The sequence below is a fragment of the Leopardus geoffroyi genome, chromosome B2, assembly GCF_018350155.1.
Source record: "Leopardus geoffroyi isolate Oge1 chromosome B2, O.geoffroyi_Oge1_pat1.0, whole genome shotgun sequence".
NCBI classification, from domain to species: domain Eukaryota; kingdom Metazoa; phylum Chordata; class Mammalia; order Carnivora; family Felidae; genus Leopardus; species Leopardus geoffroyi.
Window position 1 is genome coordinate 20,044,474 of NC_059332.1, and position 26,217 is coordinate 20,070,690.

Genomic DNA, 26,217 nt, shown 5'->3' on the forward strand with positions numbered 1-26,217 from the left:
CCCCTCCCCCGTTCATGCTCTGTCTCTCTCTGTCCCAAAAATGAATAAACGTTGAAAAAAAAAAAAAAAAAAATTTAAAAAAAATAAAAAAAAAAAAAAAAAAAAATTAAAAAAAAAAAAAAAGAATAAAATTATAAATATTTATACTATATAATTTATCTGTAATAAAAATGTATATATATACATTAAACTTAAATAAATTCTGAACTAATCATAAAAATATACATTATTATCAAATTCACATGGAGCATTTACAGAACATATGACTCATTCAGTTGGTCATAAATTAAGATATAAATTTAGAAAAACAATATCACAGAGATCATATTCTCTGACAAAGAAACATAAAATGGAATTCAGCACTGAGAAAACAAAGGTTTCTATACTTGGAAATTTAAACAAGCACATTTAAATAACTCCTTAGTTTAAAAAGAAAATAATGGAAATTATAAAATATTTCCAACTTGAAATAAATGAAACCAAACAATGGAAGTACTTATTTAAACAACTGTGAAATGCAGCTAAAGTAATACCTAGTAATAAATTAATACTTCAAAAATATTTACTTAAAAAGGAAAAAGAAATAAGAATGAAGACTGAGGAAAAAGAGGAAAGCATTTTTCAATTCAAAAGCTAAAAAAAGCATACTAATGTAAAACTGAAAAACCTAAGAATAAAATAATACATACTGTGTAAGTCAAAATGAATGTAACAGAAAACCAATAAGCTGGAAATCATCCACAAAACTGTTAGCTGCCTAGTACAAACGTGATACCAAATCAGAAGGATAACACAAGAGAAGAAGGTAATAAATCAACATCATACACAAGCAGAAATGGAAAAATTCAAAATGAAATTTTAGCCAATCAACTTCAGCAACATGAACTATGGACTACACACACCTACACACATGTGTATAGTATGATGAGGAGAAGATCGATTTTAAAATCAGAGAGGGAGGGAGCCAAAACATAAGAGACTCTTAAAAACTAAGAACAAACTGAGGGTTGATCGGGGGTGGGAGGGAAGGGTGGATGGGTGATGGGCATCGAGGAGGGCACCTGTTGGGATGAGCACTGGGTGTTGTATGGAAACCAATTTGACAATAAATTTCATATTTAAAAAATAAAATAAAAAAAAAATAAAATCAGAGAGAGCTGAGTTTGTGTCCTGCACTTTCTATCTATTAGGTAAGTTCCCTTGGTATTTAGTGTTTCTGGTGTTTATTTTGTTAACGTGATTTCAGTAGACAGTGTCAACATAGCTACAACCAAAACAGTTCTTAATTTACCCAATATGATGAAAATTGAAACTTTAATTGAAAGGTTTTAACTGAGAAAATGTCACCTTTGAAGCTATTTATCTGCCCTGAAAAATGCTAATGCTGTAATGGTTTTGTTGACTTCAGGTAAATATCACCAAAATGTATATTTTTTCAAGTATAAACACATCTCAAGGGTGGCAACTGAATACTATTTTTAGTTTTGTTTGTTTTGTTTTACAGCTAAAAAACATGATTTCTTGGTGGTTTTGTCTTGGTGGTTAAACATGAAAACAATGCTCATTTCTTGACTTTTCCTATTGTGAGCTCTCCTGGCCTTCCTGGTGGAGGGTCCAAACCACACACAGTGTACTAACCCATGAACTGTAGGCACTGCATCCACCCAAAAGTTACATCATTCAGGGATGTATTGTGTCTGCTCCCACCTGCCTGAATTTTCATGGAAGTCCTGCTCTCGTAACCTGAGGAAGGCAAGTAGGACACAGAGCTGTTGTCCTTCCAACCCGGACCCCCAAAATGCAGCCACCTTCCACATCTCATCACCAGAGTCCATGTTACCACACTGGAAGACACCATAGTGATCATAATCAACCATGTTGGAAATTTGAAAGCCACAAATTTAGTGGCTTGAGTGCCAGAGAAAATTGCCATTAACGAACATATCAATAAAAGCAGGTTGATTCCCAGCCAGCTGCCAACAGTAGGCATCTTCGCACTGTGCCTGTAGCCAACCCCTGCAATAGTGTCCCTCCACCTGCTAGTGGAAAATGGACTACTAACAATTACCAGACCAAATGTGCCGTAGCGTGCCTTTCCAAGCAAATTTCAACAGGTATAATTTGTTCTGTTAAAATGTTGCCACGTTAACCCCCATACCTAGGGACCCTGAAGAAAGTTGGCAGTTGTTTCATAGGTAGTCTGAGAGTTACAGCCCAGAATTTCCCCTGAACTTTTCCTGTAGCCTAGCTTACTTCCACCAGAGATGACCTTGCACTTTACTTACTTATTCATGTAAGAATGCCAGACCATCTCTCAGACACCTGAATACACATGGGGTGGAGAGAAAGCTGGAGTTTCTCCTTCAGAGGGGCAAGGTCCTTAAGGCCACTCTTTGTCCCTCCCTGAGATGTGCTGAACTTAGGTTTCCTCTTGGAACAAGTGTAGCAATTAATAATGTGGACCTGTCTTGTCTAATGACAAAAGTCAGACTTGTCACCATTATCACATGATGTGTTTGGGGATCAACATGAACCTATTATACATCATAAATAGTCAAGTATACGAAACGTTCTATGGCTTACTAAGAATTGTATAAGAAAAAAACATATTCTCCTCTACACATTATTACTTTATCTTCAATCACTTTCTTATTTTACTCTTTTTTTACTTCCCCCAAAAAACTATTGATTGAATTAAATCCAAACATAATAAAATAACAATGTAGTGAATATTAATGCAGAAGCCACAATATTCTAGAAGAGAGGATGCTTTTGTTTCTCAGGATTTTCTTATTGTGGTGATAGACACGGTGATGGTTGCAATCATTTTAGTAGCTTGGAGAGAAAAAAAGGAGACAAAATAAATGGCCTTGTTGGGCTTCTAAAAAAATAAAAGTAATATAATCAATGTAATCATGGTGATGGCCATATTTTTAAAGACAGTCTTTCCCAGTATATATACTGGGAAGTATATATATATATACTTGTCCAGAGGAGTTAACTGCTTTGTGCTTAACTTTTTTAAAATGTTTAATTTTTACCTTTCCAAAAAAAAATCTTATAATCAGGTAAATGCAAAAATGCCAAAAATTAACAATTGCCTATCTGACCAGATAAGGAGAGTTTTATTCCATTTTTAATTGCCTCCAGGGAGGAAGTTTCTTTGTAAAATGTAATCAGCTCCCAATCATGGATGAACCTATCTTAGATATATTAGGGTAACATTTAAAAACAGAGAATCAGAAACAGAGGGGCTCAAAGGAATCAATACTTTGCCACCTGCTCTTAAGAGCTTTCCTAGATGCAGAGCATCTATGGATGGTTTCTGGAAGGATGATTCTAGCAAGCACATGTTGGAGCAAAACGTACTAGGGTGTGTGTGTGTGTGTGTGTGTGTGTGTTAAGATGAAAAAGTATTCTCTAATTACTCTACTGTAGTAAGTAAAAGAAAGCTTCAAAGAAATAGTGAAGGATGCTGGCAGACAGCCAAAAATATTTAACGGTTAGCAGGACAAGTGGAGTCTTGCTGCCTTATTCTTAATCATGGTTAGAGAACTCTGCTCTCTTCCGATCACTGTGAACCCTCCCAGTTTGTACATTTCCCTTTCCATGCGTAGGACACCAGGCAAGCAAGCATCACCCAGACCCAGGCTCTGTCCTGATGCAGGGGATCTACGGAAATGCAACTTCCGCTGAGGGTTTCCTTTTGAATTGGTCACGGTCACGCTATTCAAATAGGAAGAAATCTGCAACCCATTAGACATTTTCCTCCTGCGTTAATAGTCAGAAAAATTAATTATATCTTGTAGCCATTCCTATTATTGGTTATTTTGTTTGTTTGTTTCCCCTGGTTGGGAAATGTTCTCAAAGGGCCGTGCCTGGATAACAGCATGTAGAGTCCATTCCATTAAGTGGTGAGAAAAGAGAAGGGAGCGGGCAGATTTGCAATCCTGTCCTTGGAGGGAGAGGGAGGTGGCAACAGAAAAGGAGGGCAAAACTTTTGACATCTGGGGTACCACGAGCAGCCAATTCAATAAAATGGAATTGCAGAAAACCAACCCTGTGCTTTTGAAACATTTCAAATAGATCACAATGCGCTCCCCGTTGTAATCCTGTCCTGAGCTGGCTGGGACCTCCTTTCTCCTGGACTGAAAAGCTGAATCAAACTTCCGGTCTAAAAACCACGTGGGTGCTCCTGGACCCTCTGAGACTCGAAACCTTTCAACAGAAGTATGCACACAATGACCCTGGGTTTCTCACAACCGTTTGGACAGAATCAAGTAACCACATGAGTTGCAGAGATCCAGTTTTTTTTTTTTAAGTTTATTTATTTATTGTAGGGAGACAGAGACAGAGACAGCCTGAGAGGAGAGGGGACAGAGAGAGAGAGAGAGAGAGAGAGAGAGAGAGAATCCCAAGCAGGCTTCCCTGCTGCCAGCTTCAGAGCCCCCCAGGGTTGGAACCCACCAACCAGATCATGACGTGACTTAAACCAACTGAAACACCCAAGCACCCCTAGGGACCCAGGTTTAAAAAAAAAAAAATGTGCCACTGCCCTTGGCAATCTAACTAGTTCACTTCCAAAGCACACGTTTTATTATTTCGCATTTTCAGAGATTGCATGAATTATAAAATGTTAGGGCTAGTGGCAGCCTTACATAGCATCCAATTAAATTTCTTAAATTTCCAGATTAGGAAACTCAGCCCAAGGATATTAAATGACTAAATTCAAGGTGACAACTAACCAGCGACAGAGTGGGCCACAATCAGTTTTTTTATACATATATAAAAAACTGGTAACAAAAAATCAAGCAAAATATATTTTCTTCCAAAGCTAATGCTCTATTTTCCAGATTTGACAGAAATGTGACATGCTCTACATAGCTGAAATTCAACAATATGTTGTTCTGTGTTCATTTGCTATATTTATGTATTTATACATGTGTTTCACATACTGTTAAAGCAGCAAATGGCATATTTACACAGGTGACTATAAGTCTCAGTCACAGAATAAGACAGAAGGATATTTTGAAGAGCAAGACTTTTTTTCCTTGCAAGATATTGCAAGGTATGAGGTAATTCAGTGCTCTAGGATTCATTATATGTCTCCTTTAAAATTCTGTAAAGTATCAGATAATCATGAGAGAGGCATTATCTCATGATTACTTGAATTTATTATAAGTACATATAAAAATTAATAGCAGATGAACAACTAAAAGCACTTTTATGTATGTAGCTTGAACGAATATAGCACTTTATGGTTTTCGAAGCAGATTTCAGTTTTGTAGCAACTGTTCAAGGAATAGCACTGGCCCTTGGATTCTGGTCTTTTGTCTCTTTGTGATTTTTTTTTTTTTTATTAATAGAAATGTGAAGATGGTCAATTCATGAGGACAGTGTGGGTTTTTCATGTAATTTATAAACACACCCAAAGGGGCATTTCTTATCTTTGGCTATCCAGCCATCCTTCCTCCTGATATCAGTACCTAGATTTTTCTCTCAGTTCATGCGGTTCTGGGCATCTAAACCCCCTCCTCCCAACCCCCACCACCGCCATCCTTACTTTTCTTTCCCACCAGCTAGGTGAAAACATGACCCAGATCCAACCAATAGAGTCTATCTCTTTGTCCACAGGGGTTTGGAGAGAAGCACAGAATGAATTCATTCCAAACTGAACCCTAGAACTTTCACTGGACCTATCATGAAAGAGATTTTCTTCTTCTGCTAGGCTTTACTAAGCTTAAAGGGTATGAGTTGAGAGTAGCCATTTTATAAGGAGACCGTGTTGGAAAAAAATGAAACCACACAAGAAAGTTCAGTGGAGAGAGCCACTGATGCTTTTAATATTGCCCACATCTTTGGATCCAGCCATCTCTACAGACTAGCCTTGGCGTTGAGGTGACATGTGCCAATGAGCCCCCCCTCACCACCACACCCTGCTTTTACTTTGTTTTTACTTAAATCAGCAGCAGTTGGGTTTTATTCCCTTGCAGCTAAAAGACTTTTAACTAATATCAAACAGCAGAGAATTGAACTAGAACATAGCAGGAATCTTTGACTTTGTCCCTTGATCTAATTATCCATTTAAATAGAGGCAGCAAACATTATAGGTTTAAGCAACTGGGGCTTCACGTTCTGAACTCTTAAAGTTTTCTCAACCTAAATCCCACCTTTTCTCACAGCTTTCCCAGGGTCCACTTTCTGGGATGGCATTTCTGTCTCTTGAACATCCTAGAAAAGCCTTCAAATATACACAACAAAAGCTGAGCAATATTTCTGATTTCTTCCCGTTAGCAGATTGGTTAGCCCAAACACAAGCAGGAGAGGACAGGCATATCCAAGGTATCTGTGAAGCTGACAAAAAAAAAAAAAAAAAAAAGTGAAAGGCTTCAGTAATTCAGTCAAATAGGAGGGTTTAGGAACCTTGTTACAGCGCTGATGTCAGGAAATGTGAATATTTTGACCATATCATATTTTAGGATTTTTTTCCTAAAAGTATATTTGGAGAAAGGTAAGAAGTCAGAAACCTCTAAGGTTATGATTTCAACAAGTCTACAATGTTTTAATGTCTTTAATGTCTTTAATCGAAGAAACATAGTTATTTTTAATTCTAGTTATGCATCCAACCAAGTTTCGTCTACATCATCTCAAATGCCTGGTAATGGGAAACTTTTTAGTATTCAGGACATTGTTGCTTTCCTTATCCCCTCCCCATCACCATTTGCAGAGTCACTGCTCTGGGATCTCCTATCATAATGTGATTTGATATCATTATGTGTAGCAGCTTGAACGGAGAAATTAGTACACCGCATAGTAAACTTAACAGACATGACTCAGGCATCCTACCACATGTTTTTATATTTTGAATATTTCCGAGCACATAAGTTTGAGATAATTCTGAGGTTAATTCTATCAGAGGCCATAAAAAGCAAAAGTGATTTTAAAAAGAAGCTGTCATCTTACTTTAAATAATTTTAGTTAGCAATTGTTGCTTATGAAAAGATATTATTACATTATATTAACATGTAACCGTATCTTATATTTATGTAGCTCCTTCTAGTTTCGAAATGATCTCAATCTGCCCCCCCCCACCCCAGAGATCCTACAAAATAGGTCCAAGAGATTTAGTCAAAGAGAAGGGTCTCTATCAAATAGGAAGAAGAGGCTCAAACCAGGCAGCTGGTAAATGTCAGATTTGGGTGTTTTCAGTTGGTTCATACCTTTGGACTGGATACCAGAAAGCACCCAATTAAAAGCATCTCCTATTTATGTATTGGGTCAGGGTATTCCCTGGCTAATCACCAATATCATGAACAAGTGTCCAAACTTGGGTCCAGATATGTCTACTAAAATCTTCCAATGAAGCTTGAAAAGGAGGAAATTAATATAGCAAAGCCAAAAGAATGCCGTAGAGACTAGCTCCGAAATGTTAGCTCCATGAAGGCTACAAAAATGTTGCCTGTCATGGTTCTTCTCCAATACCACAAGTTTATCATGCATATAAACATTGCTCATGAACTGGTTTTCAGTGCATGAACAAATCTATCCAGTTCAATCAGTAAGACCTAGCAAATGTATGGATCTATATGTTACACATACACTATTATGAAACCAGTTAAGCTATGTATAACACAGATACAATTATTTATTATTTTGTTTATTCTTTAGAGAGAGAGGGAGTTCATATGTGAGCCAGGGAGAGGGGCAGAGAGAGAGAGAGAGAGAGAGAGAGAGAATCCCAAGCAGGCTCCATGCTTAGTGTGGAGCCTGACACAAGCTCCATGCCATGACCTTGGGATCATGACCTGAGCCCAAATCAAGAGTCGGGTGTTCAACTGACTGAGCCACTGACTGAGCACCCCCAACACAGATACAATTCTTAATGAATACCAAACCTTTCTCACCAGGATCAGGTAAAATGTGGTCGTGAGTTGCCAAACACAAGGTCTCAGTTACAGCCTCAATATTCTTATATGTCAACTTGCGTGCTCTTAATTGAACCTCTTTTTCTTTATAAAACCTTTATAAATATACTGGCTATAGAAGCATCCTTACCATTCTCTAAGAGGCCAAGGAAGTCAGGGTCACATCTTACTTAACCTTGGTTGTCCTAATAGACATTGCCTCATTAACCACACTTAATCTGCTGTCAGTCATCAGATTGCTCTACTCTACTCTGCTACCTGGGTCATGGCAATACCTTTAGTATAGACATCTCTTTCAAGCCAACGATTCCTTCAGTTTCTTTAAGTGCCCTAGGAGAGACCATTGATTCTGTCTCCATGATTTTGCATGGGTAGAAACAGCTTGAGTAAACCTCTTATTTCCCTTTCCTAAATTTAATGGATTCCATTAAACTTAATGGATTCACACTTTTGAGATACTAATCAATATATTCTCATAATAGTTTGCAAATCTAACCCACTCTTATTCCTACTCCTCTTCAAGAATTTAGACCATTAAGTATATGTTATTTCCTGCCTCTGAACTTTTTAAAAAACAAAAACAAAAACTCCTGAGACCAATGCTATGAAATCCAGGATGAAATGTTATAATCACAGCAAAAGATTTGAGTAGAATAAGATTCTACTCTGAGGGGTGCCTGGGTGGCTCAGTCGGTTAAGCATCTAACTCTTGATCTGAGTTCCGATCATGATTTCATGGTTCATGCATTTGAGCTCTGCACTTACATCCAGAGCCTGCTTGAGATTCTATGTCTCCCTCTCTCTCTCTCTCTCTGCCCCTCCCTAGTTTGTGTGTACATACACTCTCTTTTTCAAAAATAAATAAAGTAAACTTAATAAAATAGATTCTGCTCTGATCCCATATTCACAAATAATAAAATTGGTTTATATGTCTCTACATACATGAGAGAAAGGGAGACAGTTCTCAGGGGAATTGTTAAAGAAGACATTCCAGAAAGAATCCCAGGATCCTTTTCCTTAGGAAGGCAAAACCCCAGAGATGGAAACCGTAACAAATATAGAGTGATGAGATTGGATCAGTCTCTTAGAGATTTCTGTGACCTAGCGTGAGAAGAAACAGCAGAGTAAAACTTTGACCCTAAAAACAGCACAGACTTAAGAGAAAGATCCCAAGACCCAATGAGACAGGGTAAACAAAGATATCTCAGCCATGACACCCCCAAATTAATAGCCAAGAGCCATTTCTGCTCACACCCATAGAACTATTTAACGTCTTCAGAGTCATATACGACTCCAGGGAAAAATGAATGTAGGGAAATCCCAAACTAACTGCAATGAACTCTGTTGCCGTGTTGAGACTGGCCCTCAAAATTAAATCAAAATCATTTGTGGAATAGAAGGACTATTGTGTATCTCGTGCACTGTTGGTAGCTGTTGATAAGGATTCATACCCACTGGAAAGCCAGGACTTCCCTAAGAAATCAAGAAACAATATGACTAGACTCAATATGAAGAATTTCAACAAAATGTTGCTAGGGCAACAGAACAAAAAACCGGTTCATAAGTTTTAAAGCCTTCTGTTATTTTTTTGTCCCTTCCTACAAGGGTTATATGTGCACATTTTTATGCATGAACCTGATTAATCCACTCAACAAATATTCATTGAGTACTTCTAATGCAGAAGGTGCTAGACATTATAAGAAATGCAGAGAAATACACAACATGCATTCTCTTACCCGATTGAGGACAAGGAGACAAATTAAATGTAATATATTGGCATGCATCAAATAAACCATAGAAATGATAAAAGTATTATGAGTTTAGACAACTGAGGGAGGCACCAGTGGGCTGGAATTATCAAGGAAAGCTTCACAGAGAAATGTTTTGCAAACAGTGGATGAAGACACATTGGTAAGAATGAAATCATTTTCGGGAGCTATGACCAAGATTTAAACTGAATAAGATAAAGGAGGCTAGAGTCAGATGCAATAGAGCAGGAAGGGTGGGAGAGTAAATGAAACGCTTGTGTCAATGTCACTGAGAGGGACTTCTGGAAATATTCTAATTAAAATATTTTTTCTTTGACATCTGAAGATTCATTCCCCTTAGAAATCTTAATCAACTGAACTAGATCACTTCTCTTAAATCACTTTTTTAGTAATGAATCCATAGCCTTGATATGTATCTTTTAGTGCCCTTTGAGATAACCTTTTCCCTGACATCACCCAGTAATTCTGATAAAGCCAAAGTCCCCTCCCGACACACACACACACACTGAAACATTTACACAATTCCTTACACACTTAGATCTAGATGAAAGTCAGTGTAACACCCTCCACCCTGCATACACACAATAATACTCACAACCATAACCCCTATGGCTCAACCTAGACACCCTTCCAAATCCTTCCCTGTGACTTAAAATGCATCAGTCCTGTTCCCTTTCAAAACATATAGTTTCCTAGAGAACTGGTAAAACAAAAAAAGAGGAACACTGGCATTATTTCTATGAGCACTTTGTGTCTCTGCAAACTCTACGTCCCATGCAAATGTCTGCTGATACGGTCTGCCCTGTTCCCACGTTGTCTAGTAATTAGAATTCTTCTCAGCAGGAGACAATGCCATGCATCTTGAGCAGAGAAGAGGAAACTGGAAGGATTCCAGAACCTTTGCACTATTGGCTCAACTTGCCCAACTGGTAAACATAATGTTTCTGTCGTTTGCTGGAGGTGATTATATTCAGTCTGAGTTGGAGAAGAATAAGATTTTTTTTTATTATTATTCTAAGGCCTTGTAGTATTTTTTTTTCTTAAAACACCAATGAGTCAACCAGCAGAGGAAAACCCTGAGGGTTTACTCATAATACCCAGAGGCAGATCATGCAGGGAAAATGAAGACCTTGAAAAAGGATGCGAGGTATTCTCATGCAAAGAAACCAAATCCAATCGGCACATTTCTAACAGATCCCTACTATGTGCGAGACCAAGATATCACATCAAAATAAGTAGTTAAGAGAAGCAAATATTGACGCGCAGAGACTTGGATTCTTTTTAGATTTGTTTGCTGACAGTTGATGGGACACCAAATTGATTCTGGCCATATACATATACAGCCTCAGGTCTGACGTCCTGGAGTCGTTTTATCCCATCATCCCTGGGATCATCACTAGGCGATTTAATAGACTCTGTTCCAGACAAGACAAGTAGTACTCAATACCAGGTTAATGAAATTTTTGTGGTCATTGCCTCTTCATACATCTTTCTACTAAAGAATGTGTGGGTTTTAAACAATCATATAAACCTCTATTCCTTAAGCAACCACAGTAAAATTCTTAAATCGTTTCTGGTAAGTACTTTATCTGTGCAATCCCTTCTAGTCTCTTCGCCATTTTTATAGATGTAATCAATTATTTCAGTCAAGCAAAGTACACTGCCAACTTTCCAGAATTCCTAGCACGATTTTAACTACCAGCTTGGGGTTTTATTCGGTATGAGCATAAAAGTTATTGTATTCTAATTGCTTGTGATTGTTACTACATTGAGATTTATTTTTGTTGGTTTTTTTCAAGAGATTGTTAAAATGACTTTAGTGACTTCATTCTGGTTTTCCTGATTGATTCTATTATTAGGACTGTGGAAGCCTGGGGCCCTTTGGCCTTGCTACACATCTTGAACAATTTTTTAAGCAGTTTGGGTTTGGCAAAACCTATTTTACCAAGAACATTACCCTTTAATTTTTAAAAACCATGTGCATTTTAAGGAAAATGTGACCCATATGTTCCTAATTCCTCTGTACTAAACACATCAAAATGTTTTGTAAGAAACACTTGATTTCCAAGAAGACGCATGAGCCTTCCTTATAAGACCTTTTAACTTATTTTCTTTTAAAACAGGAAGTTGCTTCTGCCAAGAATAAAGTTATTTAGACACCAACTGTTTCAAGAAACTCATGAACTAAATGGACATATTTTATGTTACTCTGGAATATATTTGCTGAATAAAATGGTAGCCAAAAACAAAAACTGAGCTGTGACAGAACCTAATCAAATAAAAAAAGTTCTTAGAATATATCTATGTTTCTGAATCTTCATATCCTTGAAATATTTAGTTATAGATTTACTATTTGACAAAAACACCTGCTTCAAAAGAGTCTTTTAGGAATAAGACTGGGGGTTTTGGGGGGGGGGGTGGTTTCATTTTGTTTTTGTTTTCTTAGCTCTGGGGAAGATATTTTAGAATCTTATTTGAATATCTGTTTTCAACATGGTACACATTCACTTCTCCCAGAGACTTTGGAAATTTTAATTCAATTTGTCTTCACCTTCACATTTCTATCTCTAATCCTAACAGTAAGAATAGAAAGAATATTCACAAACCAGCCCAATGTATTTTTCTGCATATATATATATATATATACACACACAAATGAGACTCTTGCAGACAGAACAAACAACCTGTGTTGTTCTGCAGACAGAACAAACAACAGGCCTGTGTCTGGCTGGGTTTCTTAGATATTCCAGTATATTCTGGTTTCCATCTTATCTGCAAATATCAGATCAGAAGAGAAAAATAGAAACTGTCTCCATGCCGCAAGCCTGCAAGGATCCACCTGTTTGCCGTCTCCAGGTCAGTTTTCCCCTCAGATCCACCTCATTTTGGAGGACACTGAAGACAAGGACCTCTGCTCCCACTGGCCATGTTGCTCAAGGCTCTTGAGCCTTTCCATCCCCACCACCACAGCCCCCGGAGGCTGCTGTATCATAACTCCCATCTGCGAGCCAGCCCAACCCTGAGCACTCAGAGACAACCCAACAGATATCACAACAAAGCTATTAAACGGCAAAATGTTCTGATTTGTAAGTAGCCATACGGTTCGTGCTCAACGATATGAGACGATGGATGTGTTAATTAGCTTGATGGTGGGCATCATTTCACAATGTACAGCTATATCAAATCATCAAATTGTACACCTTATGTATATAAGAGTATTATTTGTGAATTATGCGTCATGAAAGCTGGGGAAAATGTGAGAAATTATATCATCCGCCTCTGTTGTGAATATAATTTGTTATATGTTAATATTACTGTTTATGCTCTGTTAAAATGTACAGATCAGGAGCACCTCGGTGGCTCAGTCGGTTGAGCGTCTGACTTAAGCTCAGGTTGTGATCTCACCGTTGGTGAATTCGACCCCCGCGTCGGGCTCTGTGCTGACAGCTCGGAGCCTGGAGCCGGCTTCAGATTCTGTGTCTCCCTCTCTCTCTGCCCTTCCCCCGCGCTCTCTCGCTCTCTCAAAAATAAGTCAACGTTATATTTTTTTAAATTTTAAATGCGTAGATCAGAAACACAAAAAAGACAACTCATTGTCATCTTCTCCCAGGCCTCAGTTTCCTTGTCTGTAAAATAGCGTGAGAGGATGGAATAGTTCCTAAGATGATTTCCTGCGCAAACTTTTTATGAACCCAATTCTTAGCACGTGAGCTTTCCTTCCAGCAAACCTGACATGAAAGACGTCAGTGGCGGTTAGTGTTCAGGGCGCACAGTACTTCTCGCTGCAAATATTTACTAGATCCGCCCTGAGTTCCTGCTGCATGCCAGACACTTTGCTAGGATTAAGAATACAAAGAAGAAAGCAGAAAGAAAGAAACAAATTCTGCCTTCATGGGTTTTAGGAGAGCTTAGATAAATAAGCATCCAAACAACTGTGACAACGTCTGCTTAGAATTTTCACCGATAAGAAAAAAAAAAAAAAAAAAAGTAGAGGCTGGAAACTCTTTGTATTTAACATGGAGATGTAAAAACAGAGGCTGATCAGTGTCAGGGGGTAATTGACAAGGAAGGCGTGGTGTCGGAGAAACTCCAAGTTATCTGATTAGCAGTAAGGAAATTTCACTTATTTTGTACACATAATATACTTTATGTCCTCACTTTCCTCTTCATTTTCAAAATGAAAGGTTTTATCAGTTCTAAAACAGTAACTACAGAGGGATTGAGTTCTATTTGTTTTAAAATCGCCGCTGCTTTAGTTTCAGTGCGTATTTCTATGTGATGCTTTTCTTCTAAGTTATCCAGCACCCCAATGTACTGCATCTGTTGCCAACGAAAATAGAATAGGAGGTCCATCAAACATCTTACGGTCATAAAATTCAAAATATACAGAACCATCTCCAGGCCTGGAAATTAATCTAATAATTTCTTGCATATCTGTAAAAAAGGCCATTATGAAGCTGGAGGAGGGCCATGGAAACACCCCAGATCGTACTCACATGACAGCAAGAGTGCAGCATAGTGAGGGCATTTAAAAAAAATACAACCCTTCAGGGGCGCCTGGGTGGCTCAGTCGGTTAGGCGTCCAACTTTGGTTCAGGTCATGATCTCACGGTTTGTGAGTTAGACCCCCGTGTTGGGCTCTGTGCAGACAGCCCTAAGCCTGCTTCAGATTCTGTGTTTCTCTCTTTCTCTGCCCCTCCCCTGCTTGCACTCTGTCTCTCTCTCTCAAAAATAAGCAAACATTATAAAAAAAAAAAAAAATCTGTGACCCTTTAATCTTAAAAGACAAGAACAAAGCTAGTCATAATCAAAGTTTTTAAATTGTGAAGAGTAATATTACAAGAATATTCTGATTCTCTTATGATCTTTAAGGATTAAGGCATTTCGTGAAATAAACAACACACAGTGGATTGCCTGTGTTAAGGATTTAAAATAGGAAATGGCAGATCCATCCATAATTTTCTAAGTTAACCTAAATCTTTCTGAATGTACATCATCCACATTTTTAGATTTAAATTATAAACCACAAAAAAAGTGTTACATTTGGGAATAATCTGGTAAGAGTGTTCTTTGCTGTCAGGATTGCTAGGAAGTTCATGTGTTAAGAATACATTCATAAAAAGTTTATGCAGGAAATCACCTTAGAAATCATTCCACCCTAGGACACCTGGGTGGCTTAGTGAGTTAGGTGCCTGAGTCTTGATTTCGACTCAGGTCATGATCTCACAATTTGTGAGTTCAAGTCCTGCATGGGGCTCTGTGCTGGTGGCATGGAGCCTGGTTGGGATTCTCTCCCTCTCTCTCTGCCCCTCCTCTGGTCATGTGCACATCCTCTCTCTCTCTCTCTCTCTCTCTCTCTCTCAAAATAAATAAACTTAAAAAAAATCATTCCACCTTCTCACATTCCTTTACAAATGAGGAAACTGAGGCCTGGAGAAGATGCAAATGAGTTGTGTGTTTTGTGTTTCTGATGTGCAATGTGATGATGTGATATAGCTGTACCTTGTATATATTGGTAATATCATTAAAAGCAGATCTGCTCTCATAAATATGACCTAAGAGAAAAATATTAATAAATTGGTCTTAATAAAGAGCTGACGCTTCAAACTTATAGAAGATCCATCAGTATGTTGCAATATTCCCAAAATTTTACATACAGTTGGAAATTTCCTTTCATCTGCCGCTTTTGGTAAGGGCATGGATGAGGAGGTGAGAGAATTCTCCAGAGTGAAGCAAGTGGGTGTAAATGGTCATCAATTACTATTTCTTCTTCACATATATTGTGTTTGAAAAGGAAGGAAGGAAGGAAGGAAGGAAGGAAGGAAAAGAAAAGAAACCCTCCAAAAAAAGAATAAATCCAAACAACTTGAATTATAAAAATATTTTAAAAATAGAGTCACTAATCTCACCAGCCTCAACTACAGTAATAAGAAAAGTTTGTTTGAGAAACAGCAAAATCTAGGTCTTGACTGGCTTCTTTCAAAACTTACTTTTGTATAATTTACCTTGAAATTCAGTCTCTGGAGAAGTTAAAGATCAAATGCTGAGGAAGGTATTGGAGTATAGATAGAGAGAATATGGCTTTGGTGAATATAATGGTAAAACCAATGCAAATTGTTCTATCTGATAAACTTTTTTAAAACTCAGAAACATTCACCTATAAACTATGGAATGGGTTACTTGATTTTTAAACCAACCATAGTGACCACTAGCTTTCCAACACTGCAGAAGTATTCAGAGTAACCACAATTAAATAATTATAGTCACTTAACTGTAAATCCAATATGTTCGGTCAAACTTTTTTTCCTTTCTATGACACTATGTAGAGCTGATGCCCATGTTAGCAACAGTCTACCACTGTTCATTCAAGTGAAGTCTGTCTAATTTTGTGGTAACAGCAATCACACAAAACAGGATTTATTGTGTTTATGGATTGTGAGTAAACAAAATTTGTAAAGAAGCGAATTGTTTACCCATGGGAGGTGGATGAGCTCTTCCAGAAGAGCAGGATTTAGTGCCCTCAAGGAGACCTTTTATGAAATGGAGCTACAGGGGCACCAGGGTGGCTAAGTCAGTTAAGCATCTAACTCTTGACTTTGGCTCAGGTCATGATCTCACGGTTTGTGGGATCTATTCCCACATCAGCATCTGTGCTGACAGCATGGAGCCTACTTGGGATTCTCTCTGTCTCTCTGTCTCTCTCTCTCTCTCTCTCTCCCTCTCTTTCTCTCTCTGCCTTCCACCCTGTGCTCATGCATGCTTTCTCTCTCTGTCTCAAAATAAATAAATAAACTTAAAAAAAATTAAAAAATAAATGAAACTAGAGAGCAAAGGCATCATCATTAAAGTTACATCAGGGCACTAGGATTTCTGTATCAGGTATTATGTAAACTTTGTTTGTACAAACAACCTGCCCTCACAAGCAGTCACAGCAACATGACAATATTTATTAGACCGTCCTGCCATGTCATCTCATAATAACGGAGGGGAGCAAAGCCCTATTCTAGAAGTCAGGACATCTCAGTTTGTGTGACCTTCTATGAGCAAGACATTTAAACCCAGGCCATTCATCTGTACACATGGAAGTTAAACAAGATAAGCTCTAAAATCTCTTTCAATTCTAAAGTAAAATTTTTTATTCATTTTCCTTTTTCTGTGTTAACATGTCTTCCCAGTTGTGCTTAAAACATTTTTCTTTCAAGAATGCCTCTTTTACACCCTCCCCAAATATACACGTAATTCCCAAGAATTAACAGAATGTTTTAAGTGCACTCTTCTCTTTCAAAGCACACAAAGAGGCCAAGACAATGCAAAAACTGTTTTATGATTGTGACAAAATCACTAAACAAATAATTTCCATGCCTAAATAACAGGAGTGTAGGCCAGTCATTTCACTTCCCACCTCCTCTGTTTTCCATCCCCCAAACAGATAATTACTTGCTTATTTTATGAAGTGGATGTCAAAAAGTTTCCTGGAGATGGGGGGGGGGGGCAAGCAAAAGAGGGATGCAGAGCAAAATTTGATTATATCTTTTATTTTTTAATTTTTTCTCTCATTACACTTTTGTTTTAATGGGTCTCAAAATTCTGTGACACACTTTTGGTCAACTTGTTTCCATTAAAAAGTACTGATTTGAGAAATTAATAACTTAAAACTGCCACACACACACAAACTTAATGGATCCCCAAAACATCCTCCTTTCCTTCTGAAGGTTTCACGGTGCATTGCTATCACTAACTAGTCTTTTACTACTAAACTTAAATGGCCAATTGGCACAAAGAGTTCTGAGACTGTTCTTCCACCGCTGATTAAGACTGGGGTGGCAGGTGGTGGCAATGATATTCATTTAGCCTTCTGAGCTTTCTAGGCAGGCTTGGTGACCTTGCCAGCTTCAGCTGCCTTCTTGTCCACTCTTTGATGACACCCCCAGAAACCATCTGTCTCGTGTCACAAACAGCAAATTAGCCCAGAGGATAGTCAGAGGAGCTCTCAACATGCACAGGCTTGCCAAGCACAATATCAACAATGGCAGCGTCACCGGATTTCATGAACTTGGGGCATCTTCCAGACTTTTTCGAGAACTACGGTCAATATTCTCTTTCAGCTCAGCCAGCTTCCAAGCAACGTGAGCTGGGTGACGATGCAGCACACGTGCATGTCCAGCCCTGATTTGGCTGGATGGTTCAGGATAATCACCTGAGCTGTGAAGCCAGCTGCTTGCTGTCACCAGCCACATTGCATGATAAGATCTTTGACAGATGTGTTCTTGACATTGAAGCCCACGCCGTCCCCAGGAACAGCCTCATGCAAAGCTTCACGGTACATTTCCACAGACTTTACTGCGGTTATAACATGGACTCGAGCAAAGGGGACCACCATGCTGGATTTAAGAACACCAGTCTCCATTTCGCCCATAAGGACGGTACCAACGCCCCCAAATTTGTAGATATCCTAGAGGGAGAGACGCAAGGGCTTATCATTTGCACGAGTTGGTGGCAGGATCCAATACAGACTTTCAAGGAGCATGGTTCCATTGGCATTGCCATCTTTATAGGTGACTTTCCATCCTCTGAACCAAGGCATGTTAGCACTTAGCTCCAGCATATTGTCACCGTTTCAACCAGAAATCGGCACAAATTCCGCTATGTTGGGATTGTAGCCAAATTTTTTTAAGGTAAGTGCTGGCTTCCTAACGATTTCCTCATCTCTCTTCTGGCTGGAGGGTGGCTCAGTGGAATTCACTTTGTGAACACCAACAATGAGTTGTTTCACACCCAGTGTAAGCCAGAAGGACATGTTCACGGGTCTGCCCATTCTTGGAGATGCCTGCTTCAAATTCACCAACATGAGCAGCAACAATCAGGACAGCACAGTCAGCTTGAGATGTGCAGTAATAATGTTCTTGATGAAGTCTCTGTGTCCTGAGGCAACGACGGTGGTCACATAACACTTGCTGGCCTCGAATTTCCACAGGGAAATGTCAACGGTGATATGTGTCCATGTTCAGCTTTCAGTTTATCCAGGACCCAGGCCTCCCTGAGAGGACCCTTTCCCATCTCAGCAGCCTCCATCTCAAATTTTTTGATAGTTCTTTTGTCAACCACATTTGTAGATCAGATGACCAGAAGTGGCAGATTTGTCCAAATCTGTTTGTCCGTGACGATGATATTGATATGAGTCTTTTCCTTCCCCATTTGGGTTAGGTTAAGCAGGGGTTTTCATGACACCTGTATTCTGGCAGCAAACCTGTTGTGAAAAAATCTGATTATATCTTTTTAAAAACTTGTCAATCTTTTGGGGAACTTGGTATTTTGAAAAGAAATAAGTGAAAAGGGAGATCCTGGGTCTAAAATTCAAGTCAGATTGACTTCAGGAAGAATCCAACGTGACAAATTTTAAGTTATTGCTGAAAAAGTGAAGGAGAATACCACGAGGAAACTAACCACACAAACACAGCTCATCACTTTTGTTCCCCATGGTATATTTCAGAGTTCAATATTCACCTCTTAGAATTCCCATAACCGCCATTCCTAACTATGAGCTATCTATGTATTTTTGTGTCCTCCAGGCACAGTGAAAATACCACCTCACTGATTTCATTTCATTTAGATAATATTTTCAACAAGGCAAGGACTCATTATGCTCTACTCTTTGAACATGTACACAAACACCCCCCAAACAATTAGACTGTTATGCCTTTGAATGTAGGGGTTCTGCTTTATTCCCTTGTGTCCCAGCACCTACCACTAGGCACATACCAAATGATTAACGCAAATGTGCTGCCTACATAAAAATAAAGTACTTGATATGGAGTTTCATTAAGGTAGAACACGAATTGAACATGAGCAAAACAATAAAACACGTTTAATGTGCTTGTGTTCACTGGTGCCAAGCACTTTACCCACTTTACCTTTAACCCGTAGAATTGCCCTGTCAGGCATCATCATCCATGTTTCACAGAGAGGACATTTCTAGGAAGTAAATTGTCCGCCATGATAACAGCAAGTAAGTAACCCGTGGCCCGGCTCTCAGCCCTGGTCTGTTGACAGCACAGCCCGGTGCTCTTTCCCTTCCAGCACATTTTCTCTCCTTCCTCACTGCTCTAACCACACACCATCCAACTTACATATGACTTTATGAACACTATTATGAAAAAGCATGGAGAAAAATATGTCTCTGCTTCACGGCTGGCTAATATCTTCCAACGAGATCTCTATCTTAGTAATCACTTTGTCTGGTGGGTGAGTTGCTTTGTTTTGGTTTACCAAAATATTTTTCTGTCAGAGGGAAAGGCTGTCTGAGAAAATATACATACACCAGTACAAAGGAATCAAATAAAAGGATTATTAAGTGTTCTAGGTAACCTGTAAGCTAGCCACGGAAATAATGGAGGGATGAGGTAGACTGGGAGAAAGAAAGGGGACCCATCGTGGTCGTCCAATTACATTAAGTCTTCAAAACTCAAGCTCTTGAGTCAGAGGCCTAATCATTGGAGGTCAGTGGACAAAGAAGTTGCCTGTGTCCTAAAGCAAGGCCCTTTTGTAGACTGGGCTCCTTAATCAGATTGGTGTGCTGGTTAAGGAAGCCATGGAGTGACCAAACTCCCTGATTATAGCTTGCTGACACAGGGCCCCACCTGACCCACAATTCAATTACTTATGTTGGGAGAAATTGAAGAATCAGATTAACTTTCCAGGATCACTCAGCAAGCAGGATATGACAAACAGCAGCCTGGGTTTGACCAGGATTCAATTTTTTTATGGAATGTTTTTATAATCCTTGCCATCAGAAGTGGGGTCTGATCCTTATTGGTTGTACATTCTCCTAAAAATTGTCACTTTGACTCACTCTCTCTAAAGATTGTCATTTCCTCAACTAGGGATTGTCATTTACTCAAATTCTTCTTCATTCATGGCTTGGCAACAGGTGGTTAACATCAGAACCTAACGTTTGCCTTCTTAAAATCAGTACTTGCAAAACATAAACATTCTTGCTACTTGATCTTCTTTCTTCAGCTTCCAAGAGATGATCATAAATAAAATATGACTAATCCTCAACAATTCACTAAGCTTCAGTTTTGTATTTATAGCTACTATGCATACACATGCATAACAAATGTCATACCCGCATTTGTCATAAATATGTAATTAAAACGTTCCCAAGGATTGTGCAAACTGTTCTATATAAATTATCACAACAAACCTAGGAGGTAGTAATGGAAAAAACTGTGGCTCAGAGAGGCAAATGTGCCCAAAGTTGTGTGGCTGTTTAAACAAACTTTATAAATATACATAACTAAAGAGATGACTCTAAGTCCATTGAGACAAACTAATTACATCTTCTGAAGTAGCAAAACCTTATGATGTAAATCACTCTTTTGGTTCTTATCATAAACTGATCTATCTTGTCATAGTTCGTGTCCAGTCTTATCTTCAAAGGTCAGCTCTTTAAAGCTGGAGAATCTGATGAAAGCAACGAACACTTTCCCCATCAAAAATCCATGCATCCACCATGGTTGTTCCGTAATTTCAGAGAGTTAGAAGGCCTTCTGTAGCCTGCATCTGGGCTTGAAGTTCCATGTACTCCACAGAGCCATGAGCCCCAGGTGCAGAACACTTCACATGCTCTCTTACCCTCCTTCCTGTCTTCCACAGACCTTGTACTCTTCTGTTTCTCAAGAAATATGCTGACTTCAAAAGAGAAAGACCCTTGCTGTGAACTTTGCAGTCCAGGAGCCTATAAATGTGGTTTACCAGAGAACTTGTTTTTCTTTTTTATTATCATACCCTTGAACACATAAAACCCAGGAAAATAACTGCAGCTTGTGCTGAGCCTTGACTTTGGCAAGCACTATGGGAACAGACACTTCCGTATTGGACTGTTTTTGTCTTGCATCAAAAGCTCCCATGGCTGTTGAAGACCTGGATTTGTCTATACAACTGGCTCATGTTGGAGATATTTAGAGAGGTGTCAAAGTGGACATTATCACTCTTTGGAAAGGAAAGATTCTTCTTTCTTGAAAACTCTTATCATGTAAAAATAACCTGGCAGACCAAAAATTGAGACTATTTAATATATGCTTCTAATATATGCTTCTTTGGTAAAAGCTAAGATTCAATTGAAAGATCTTCGTATGAAATTCACATATTATGATTTTACTTTGCTTCCTTCTAAAAGCATTTTAAAGTCTAAACACTCTTTTTATTGTGGGATCTGTAGCAGAAATACCTTAAATCCAGTCCTCTGCTCCATCTTTTTTGACTAATTCTGAACTTTATAATCTTTTGCCTAGGTTCTTAGAACAACTTTTTGGCTCAGAACCCCTTGACCAAGCTGGTAATGTTGAGTGACTCTAGCTATTTTCCTAATAATTAAGTCTATTCATGTCATTCACTTGCTTAAAAACCTCTCTTGCTTCCTATTGCTTATAGAATTAGAGTCAAATTTCTTATTTTAGCTCTGAAGTCCCTTCTACCACAGTTCTGGCCTAGTGTTCCTTTGCCAACTCCGTGTAAACTCTTGTCCACTTCCTCCAAGCCATTAACATGCCTCTAAAGTCATTTTACTAAAGTCATCACCATTTGCTAAGCACAATAGACCTACCATAATAATAAGCATACTATCTCTTCTGGAAGGTCCTTTCTTATATTCACCTATTCTTACAAATACCCCTCATCTTTTAAGACTCAATTCAAATGTTGTCTCTTCCAAGCAGACTTGAAACATTTCATGTGGTTATTTATCCTTTTAACTTCAGTTCCATTTTCTTTGTAACTGTTAAAGTTGATTCCATTGGAAGTTTCATGTGTGATGGCTGTCTTTTCAAAAAGACTACAAGGCCCTAAAAAATAAAAACAAATGTTTTTGTCTCTATATACCCAGCACCAGACCAATGATTGGTGTAGACCATTAGCTCAGATATTGTTTGAATAATCAATGAATAATATATAGGAGTGGAGGTGAGCACAAATTTTTGCTCTGTTGTATAAAATGGAAGTAAATAAATTTGAGTAAAGAGTGTCATGCATTTATAACTTATATTTTATTGAATTAAATTAACATGCAATATTACAACAGTTTCATGTATACAGCATAGTGATTTAACATTTTTTACATTATGAAAGAATCACCTCAATAGTTCTGTCACTACACAAAATTATGCAAATATTGACTTTATTCCCTATGCTGTATATTATATCTCTGTGAGTTATTTATTTTATAACTGGAAATTTATATCTTTTAATTTCCTTCACCTATTTTGCCCATCCACACCCAGCTCCCCTTTGGCAACCACTAGATTATTTTCTGTATCTGTGAGTCTGATTCTGTTTTTTTTGTGCTTTTTAAAAAATTTTTTTGTTTTTATTTTAAATTCCACATGTAAGTAAATCACATGGTATTCATCTTTCTCTGACTTATTTCATTTAGCATAATACACCTTAGGTCCATCCATGTTGTCATGAATAGCGAGATTTCATTCTTTACTATATGAACTTCCAATTCTATGTTAAATAAAAGTGGCAATAGTGAGCATCCTTGTCTTGTTCCTAATCTTAGAGGAAAAAACTTTCAGTTTTTTACCTTTGAGTATGACATTAGCTGTGGGTTTGTCATATATGGCCTTTACCTTGTCGAGGTGTATTCCTCTATCCACTTTTTTGAGAGTTTTTATCATAAATGGAAGTTGAATTTTGTCAAATGCATTTTCTGCCTCTATTGAGATGATCATAAGAATTTTATCTTTTGTTTTTTTATGGGGTATGTCATGTTGATTGATTTGTGATGTCAAATCATCCTTGAATCCCTGGAATGGGTCCACTTGGTCATGGTATATGATCCTTTTAATTTATTGTTAAATTTTGTTTGCTAATATTTTGTTGAGGATTTTTACATCTATCTTCATTAGTAACCCTGGCCTGCGATTTTCTTTTTTCTTTTTTTTCTTTTATTTTATAATATCTTTGTCTGGTCTTGGTATCAGGGTAACCCTGACCCTATAAAATAAATTCAGAAGTGTTCTTTCATTTTCAACTTTTGGAGATAATTTGAGGAGGGTAGATATTAACTCTTCTTTAAAAGTGTAGTAGAATTAACCTCTGAAGTGGACTTTGTTTATTGTGACTTTTTTGATTACTGATTCAGTTCCATTACCGCTAATTGATTTGTGGAGATTTTCTAATTCTTCATGATTTCAGTCTTGAAAGATTATATGCTTTTAGAAAATTATCCATTTCTTCTAGGTTGTCTAATTTGTTGGCATGTAATTTTTTACAGCATTCTTGTGATCCTTTATATTGCTGTGTTATTGGCTGTAATTTCTCTTCTTCTATTTTTTTATTTTATTTATTTGGGTCATCTCTCTTTTTTTCTTAATGATTCTGGCTAGAAACTTGTTGAATTTTCAACGACAATCAAAGAATCAGTTCTTAGCTTCATTGATCTTTTGCTTTAGTTTTTTTTTTTTTTTTTTTTCCAGTCTGTATTTTATTTATTTCCACCCTGATCTTTATCATTTCCTACTTTCTTACTTTGGACTTTGTTCTTTTTCTAGTTTCCTCAGGTATAAGGGTAAATTATTTATTTGAGATTTTTCCTGTTTCTTGAGGTAGACCTGTATTGTATGAACTTCCCTGTTAAGAATTCTTCTGCTGTGTCCCAAAGATTTTGGAATGTTGTGTTTCCATCTTCATTTGTCTGAAAATATTTTTTTTATTTCTTCTTTGATTCTTTTATTGACCCATTGATTGTTTACTAATATGTTCTTCTCTACACTTGTTTGTGGGGGTTTTCTTCCAGTTTTTTTCTAGTAATTGATTTTTGGTTTTATGCCGTTGTGGTTGGAAAAGATACTTGGTATGGTTTAAATTTTCTTGAATTTCTTGAGACTTGTTTTGTGGCCTGACATGTGATCTACTCTGGAGAATATTCCATGTGTATTTTTTCTAAATGTGTATTCTGCTGTTTTGGGGTGGAATTCTCTGTATATATTAAGTCCATCTGGTATAATATGTTGGTTAAGGTCACTGTTTCCTCATTTATTTTATATTTTGATAATGTATCCATTGACGTAAGTGGGATATTAAAGTTTCCTACTGTCATTGCTATCTAATTCTCCCTTTATTTCTATTAATATTTGATTTTTATGTCTAGATTCTCTTATTTTGGGTGCATAAGTGTTTGCAAAAGTGATATCCTCTTGTTGGATTGACTCCTTTATCTTATGCAATGTGCTTCTTTGTCTTTTGTTATGGTCTTTGTTTTAAAAGACTCTTCTCAGGGGTATTAGAAATACCCAGCAAAAAAACAAAATAGAACCCTGGACTGAGGTAAAACTTCTTGGAATAAACATAAATTTGTTAGGTCAGAAACTAAGGGAGTAAAGAAGAAGAGAAAATTCAGATACAATTGGCAGAGGGCACCAGACAGATATCAGAAAATACTGGATGCTTGGCTATATGGAGAGACCATATTTTTTAATACTCTGTACCAACAACAGGATACAAAATCAGAGAGGAGTACAAAAGAAGAACCAAATTCTAGAAAAAAATCTGGCTTGACCCACTTCTATCCCCTACACAGGAATCTCTTCTTTGAAGTATAGAGGTACCCAGCTCACTCCAATATGAACAACAGAAAAGAATTAAATATTATTTAATTTAATATTAAATTAAATATTATTATATTAAATATTAAATATTAATTTAATATTAAATAAATGTGTAGACTAAATAACCTTAAAGAAATAAATACATATATAGTGAAAGATGAGAACAAAAAGACCACATAAAAGAATTAGAAATAAAAGTAATAGGTTTAGAAATGAAGACTCAATGGAAACTAATATAAAAGTAGAGAGACGACTCAAGAAGCAATGTTAGGAAAAGAGAAAGAAAAAAGAAAAAATAGAACTAAAAAAAGTAAACAAAGAGATTAAAAATAATTTGAGATAAACATAGGACAAAGAAGACCTAGCATGAGTATAATTGGAGGTCCTGTTGAAGAAAATCAAAACCATGGAATTAACAAATACTAAAATTACAATCCAAGAAAACTTTCTTCTTCATAAGAAATTTGAATCCATATATTGAAATGTACAATGTGTACCTGGAAATTGATGCAGGATAGTTATATCTTAATACACAATAAGAAGCTAGATATTTTTATCGAATTTGGAAAGACTACTTAATTATGGTAACCATAGATGATAACGTGTACACTATTTAACTTTAAATTTCTCAAAATTCCAGAAAATAGCTTGTCTATTTGAACATAAACCCATAGGTAATACCTCTTGAATAACTAATTACCTCTCATCATCTATCCTGCCAAAATAGCCACGTCTGTCATTGTGATAATGATGGCAAATCATGCTGATTTGAAGATCTGTGTTGGTAGTTACCTGTATCTTTGATTAATTAAAATTGCTATCCAATAAATAATCACTTAACATTGTAAGTGATGGTAATTAATGATGGGGGAGGGAGGGAAGATAACCAAAGTTTTGTCATAGAAAATGTTGAAA

General features: G+C 37.4%; 1 long non-coding RNA gene across 1 annotated transcript in view; it reads right to left on the minus strand.

The window, feature by feature from the left end:
* Positions 1-5,927: 5,927 nt before the first annotated feature.
* The window catches only part of LOC123609702, a 33,720-nt gene continuing 13,430 nt past the window's right edge, over positions 5,928-26,217 (minus strand). The window contains exon 3 of the long non-coding RNA XR_006717912.1: positions 5,928-6,354. This is a non-coding gene — a long non-coding RNA (uncharacterized LOC123609702). The remainder of the gene's footprint in view (positions 6,355-26,217) is intronic.